Genomic DNA, 5,981 nt, shown 5'->3' on the forward strand with positions numbered 1-5,981 from the left:
AGCCAAATTTTCTCCAGGGAAGATGCAATGGTGTTTGTAATTCATGCCAAACAATACCTACTCCAGAGCTGGCAGGACATCTTTTTTCTCAATTGGTTAAATTAAGAAGAACGATGATCTCTCCCTAGATTACTAAAATCCATAAATAAGCTGTCTTGACAAAGTATCTCTGCCAATTCATAGCAGCCAATTTGTAAGACTGGAGATTGGATTGATGCAAAACATATTTTCTTTACATCTTTGATGCATTTATATGGGCATTTTAGGCTACATGAAGTTAGACTGAAAATATATGTTCCTGACAATACCAGGTTTGTATATCCTACAAAAGGCTGTTCCACCCACCCCATCTTAAGTAGGAAATGTGTTCCCTACTGACAATCAGCAAATAGAGCTTCTTTATTACCAGCATTCAAAAGTCGACACAGAAAAGATAACAGAGCAGAAAAAGAACTAACCTTCTCACTCTGGGGACAATGGATCAGTATGCAATGTAAGGCAAATGGCATGATAGTGCAATGTTGGAAACTTTGTTAACTTTTGAGTGCAGCAACCAGCATGGGATTAGAGGACATGAGCCCCTTTGTCAAACCATTTACAAGGACTCCATATTATCTCTGACCCAAACCACACACTCCTCTGACACAACTTATGCTTCAAGGCAGAAATTCAGATTTATTTGCAAACACACACCTAAAACAAACTCCATTTCAATGAGGTATACAGTAGCCAATATCATTCAGTTATAAAAAATACTGCCAGATAGAAAAGTAGTGAAAATTGTAAGGGAAGGAACAAGTGGCAATGGTGTCATCCAGCAAACTACAGATTGAAGCAAAATGGGGAAACCATTTTCTTGAAAGGCAAGTAGGAAAGTTATAGCTATGCTTCCATGGGAGTGCATTAATGTGCTCAGAACATGATTCAGACACTGACCTTGACAGCATTAGAACCCTATGACCAACTATCAGACAGAGGTTACTGCCATCAGCTCTTTGGAAAAGTCTCCATCCACCACTTACATACCTCCGAGGCAATGAGATTGGTTGAGGTTATGACTATGGGGGGCAGGTCCTTTTCCCCATCTGTGTTCAAATGCTTCCTGCCTTGACTGCCTTCAGGTCTAATCTATGACCTTTCTATTTGAGGCCATTGCATATTTGACTCTTTTTTGCCTGTGTGTGCCTTTCTTCTTTTTCTTCTTTAACAAAGAACTGATGCAATGGTTGGGCCACTGGGTCTCTGTTGTTACTGGTGGTTTTTTCTGAATGCTGCAGATGTACATGACAAGCATTCATGAAACAAAATAAACAAACTTTCTCTCGAAGTCTCAGAGTGGAATTTCTGTGTGCAGAACTGATGAACTCACACTTTAAATATATTCAAAGATGTTTACAGGCAAGACAGTTTACATTAGCTGGATCCATCTGGATTTACCACATCTCTGCAGTTTGCAGTCTCTCTCATGCTGGCTGCTACTTTTTATACATAGACCTTTTGTAATGGATTATTGATTGCTTATTGAGAATGTGAACTTTGATAGATATGTGCTTGTTTGTTAGCTATTTTCTCCTCCCACAAGAGGAGTCAGATCTGAACCTCAGCTTCGAAGCAAATGTTTAAGAACTCCAGAGTCAACTATACTGTCCATTCCAGACTAAACCAAGTCAGGCTTATGAAAAGGACACCAACCAGTCAAGAAATGCATCTTCTAGTCCCAGAACTGCACGGTCAGCTATACCAGGATATGAAATTAGCTGTTGGAGGAAATAAACCACTGGTATTATTAAGGCTCTTGATTCATTTCACTTTCATCCCAAACCAGATGAGATGTTAGAGACTGCAATTTGATCTCCTGTCTCTTTACATTTTAAAAAGCATCTGTAGTGGGGTCTAAACTAGATCAGGACTCTGGCACTGGCTTAACACTTTCCTTCTGTGTCATGTTCCCAATGTAAATCCTTCCCTTACTATAGCTATTATTTGCCCTGTTAGGGAATGCTTACAGGTATTTATGGTTTGGAATCTAAGGATTCTGCTTTCAGGTTCCTAGGGAAGCCTACTATCCACTCCAAACCTGCTGCCCCCTGCCCAATGCTGTTATGCTTCCATCCACAGATGATGCTACTGCTATCTATAGCCACCTATAATTTTCTGCCATCAGCAGTTGTATAAGACAATGGAGTGGATGGAACTATATCCAGAATGGTCACTGTGTAGCCTCAGAAGTTAATTTTGACAGACTAATCATCCCTACATACATTCTTGTACCCCAAATCACCAATAATTATGCACATCTTATAGCACACCACTCTAAAAAAAGAGATATGCTGGGAAACATTGTCTGAAAGACATATTATATTTTATTTATTTATTTGTTTGTTTGTTTGTTTTTGATTTGATTTGATTTATCGCCCTTCCAAAAATGCCTCAGGGTGATTTACATCAAAATAAAATCAATTAAAATCAATTAATAGTTAAAAACAAAAACTATAAAAACAACATAAAACTAATTAACAATTAAAACATTTGAAACAATTAAAAACCCTGGAGGACCAGACCAAACATTTAAAACAGTTTAAAAACCCTGGAAGGCCAGGCCAAACAGATAGGTTTTAAGGGCTCTACTGAAAGCTAACAATGAACGCAAACTATGCATTTCTGCTGGGAGTGCATTCCACAGCCCAGGAGCAGCGACAGAGAAGGCCGCCTCTTAGTCGCCACCAGATGTGCTGGTGGTAACTGAAAACAGACCTCTTCAGATGACCTTAACATGCGGTGGGGATAATGCAGAAGAAGGCGCTCTCTAAGATAACTTGTACCTAAGCCGTTCAGGGCTTTAAAGGAAATAACCAGCACTTTGTATTTTTCCCTGAAACATATTGGCAGCCAGTGCAACTGTTTCAAAACAGGCATAATATGGTCTCTTCAGGTTGCCCCAGAGACCACTCTGGCTGCTGCATTTTGAACTAAATGAGGTTTCTGAATTACATACAAAGGCAGCCCCATGGAGAGCGCATTGCAATAGTCAAGCCTGGAGGTTACCAGCTGATGCACCACTGTTTTGAGGTCATCCTCTTCAAGGAAAGGACGCAGCTGTTGGATCAGCTGAAGCTTATAGAAAGCACTCATGGCCATGGCCTCCACCTAAGATACCAGGGTGAGGCCTAGATCCAAGAGCACTCCCAAGCTGCGTACCTGTTCCTTCTGGGGGAATGTAACTCCATCCAGCACAGGAAGAATTCTGAGCCCCTACAATGAGCACTTTCGTCTTGCTTGGATTCAGTTTCAGTTTGTTACCCCTCATCCAGCCCATTGCTGCCCATAGTCAGGCATTTAGAAAATGAGTGCCATTTCCTGATGATGAAGGTGAAAAGAAGAAGTCTATTTGGGTGTCATCAGCATATTGATAACACCCAGCACCAAATCTCCTGATGACCTCATCCAGCAGTTTCAGGTAGATATTTAAAAAGCACTGGTGACAGAATGGAGCCCTGAGGAACTCCATATAATAGCTCCTGTTTTGAGGAGCAGCTGTCACCAAGCTCCACCATCTGGAATCTACTCAAGAGATAGGAATGGTAGCCCTTGTCCCCAACTCCCCCAGGCAATCCAGAAGGATACCGTCACACTCCCTCTGTCGATTCCCCGGTAAAGGTCATCCATCAGGCCAACCAAGGCTGTCTCAACCCCATAGCCAGCTCTACAGTCAGTTTGAAATGAGTCTAGATAATCAGTTTCCTCCAAAACTGCCTGGAGCTGGTCGGCCACCACCCTCTCAATCATCTTGCCCAACCAAAGGAGATTGGAGATTGGCCTATAATTATCCATTACCAAAGGGTCCAGGGAAGGCTTCTTAAGAAGTGGTCTAACCACTGCCTCCTTCAAACATGGAGGCACCCTAACTTCCGTCAGCGATGCATTTATGATATATTAACTAGGACACCTCCAACAATCTCCCTGCTAGATAGAAGAATCCAAGTTGGGCAAGAATCCAGAGAACGTTGTAGAACGCACCGCCCCAGGCAGCTTGTCCGTATCCTCAAGAGTCACAGATAAAAACTGATCCTACCTAATACTGCAAGAGGAATTGCTGGACACCTTCTTCATAGACCTTGCAGAAATAGTGGAGTCCAAGTCAGCCCGAATACAGGAGATTTTGTCCGCAAATAACCCATTAAAAGTGTCACCACAGAATGTCTCCAGGGACTGATTTAAGGCAGAAGGAACAGAAATTTTTTTGTATTTATTTATTTGTTTGTTTGTTTGTTTGTTTGTTTAACATATTTTCACCTAAAACTTACGTCTCTGGGCGGTTTACAACAAAATAAGAACATTAAACTCCTCACAACCCGGGATAGCTCCAAATCCCATGCTTTGGAGGTTAAGCTATAGTTATTTACCTCTTTAAGATGGAAAGACACTCCACATATACCTAGAGGCGCTCTATTCCTTGTATTTTATATTCCAATTCTGAATAATGGAAAACAAATACTGGACTGAAGCACCCACTGATTGCCTCCTGCTTTCCCTACCTCATAACTTTAAAAAATTACTCTCTTTGCTGATGGCTTTTAAGTTTACAGATGTTTGTTAAGCATATCATCTCTTCTTTCCCCAGATACTTTTTCATTGTAACTGAGAACATATTAACGTGTTGATTGTATTGATCCCCCCCCCCTTTTGGAGCGGAAATAGCAGGCTGCTCCATTTCAAATGAAATTTCAAGGACATAAAGACTGTTAGAATGGAAAAAGCCATTTAGTTCAACAACCCTGTTCTCTTTATTTTTATCTCAGTGAGCCCAATTTTCCTCTCTCTACCCCTTGTCCAAAAGTAAAATCCTGATTAATCTAGATACTGGATGAACTGGGAGGAGCAGGACTGGGATTGAGAGTGAGAACAGTAAAAGAGGCTGTATAGACATACTTGACATGGGCTATGCTTGCTGTGCTCATTTCTGGAACCATGAAAGGAAGCTGAAATCATGATGGGCTGTTCAATAACAGCCCCATTTCTAAAGCACGCTGCTACATGGTTGTCATCTTTTCAGTGCAATGATTAAATTGAAATGCCAAGTTCCACTGAACCTAAACTTTCTGTAAAGTATAGGTATGGTTTCTTTGGATGCAGTTTAATATTTTTTTAGATGCTGTCCGTAGTGCCTGCAAAGGCTCTCCCCACCAATACCCAGTGAGACACTACAACCTCCATGCTGCCACCAGTCTGAGTACCCCACAGATGCCTGGTCACCCTTATGAACTGAACTCCCTTGTGGTAGATGGTATTTTGGCATGGGTGTGGTGATACTGCTGGTGAAATAAAGTATTTATTTAGGGAATATTCAAAATATATTTAAGCTGGGTGATTCAAAATTATCTAGTTTAAAAATAAATAATCTTAAGGGACTGAAAAGACTGTCTAATTATGCTGGGCTTAGTCCTAATCCCTACCAAACTCTGGTCCACATTCCCTTTCTCTACTCCAGTAACACTCACTTACTCACCTCACTTACCAACTGAGGTACCTTGGCAACACGCCTAAAGATAAGGGTGTTTTTTTCCCTTCACCAGTCTCTGATGGCTGTTAAGGCAGCTATCTTTAGAATGCTAGACCTAAGAGTTCTGCTGCAGCCATCCAACTGCCGTCCTGGATCTTTGACTTGTTCTCAAAGGCCTTTAGGTCCAGGCTTCAAAATTACCTAGGTGCACCTCTGCATAGGCCCTATCCCTGCTCAGTCAGTGGGGCACCTGAAATGCATGCCAGCTCCAAATAAATGCCAAGTCCTCTCCTCTCCCTACATCTCTGTGGCTTTTCAGGCTGTGATCCTAGGCATGCTTACTTGGGAGTAAACCTCATACTGGGTACATTGTTGGATATATTTCCAAGAAAACATGTGTAGGATGGCACAGTAAGGCAGTTTCCTGGGAGAACAGAGGTTGTCCCCCCTTGGAGAGAAGGGAACTGACTGAACGCATGGC

The 5,981-nt window shown here is 41.7% G+C and overlaps 1 long non-coding RNA gene across 1 annotated transcript; it reads right to left on the reverse strand.

The window, feature by feature from the left end:
• Nucleotides 1-661: 661 nt before the first annotated feature.
• Nucleotides 662-5,613, reverse strand: LOC128324505 (uncharacterized). Its single transcript, XR_008306905.1, has 3 exons — nt 5,507-5,613; nt 4,073-4,209; nt 662-1,757 (listed from the first exon to the last, which is right to left on the reverse strand). It is a non-coding gene; the product is annotated as an uncharacterized LOC128324505 (long non-coding RNA).
• Between the last annotated feature and the right edge of the window lie 368 nt (nt 5,614-5,981).

Source organism: Hemicordylus capensis, chromosome 4 (genome assembly GCF_027244095.1).
Source record: "Hemicordylus capensis ecotype Gifberg chromosome 4, rHemCap1.1.pri, whole genome shotgun sequence".
Taxonomy (NCBI): Eukaryota; Metazoa; Chordata; class Lepidosauria; order Squamata; family Cordylidae; genus Hemicordylus; species Hemicordylus capensis.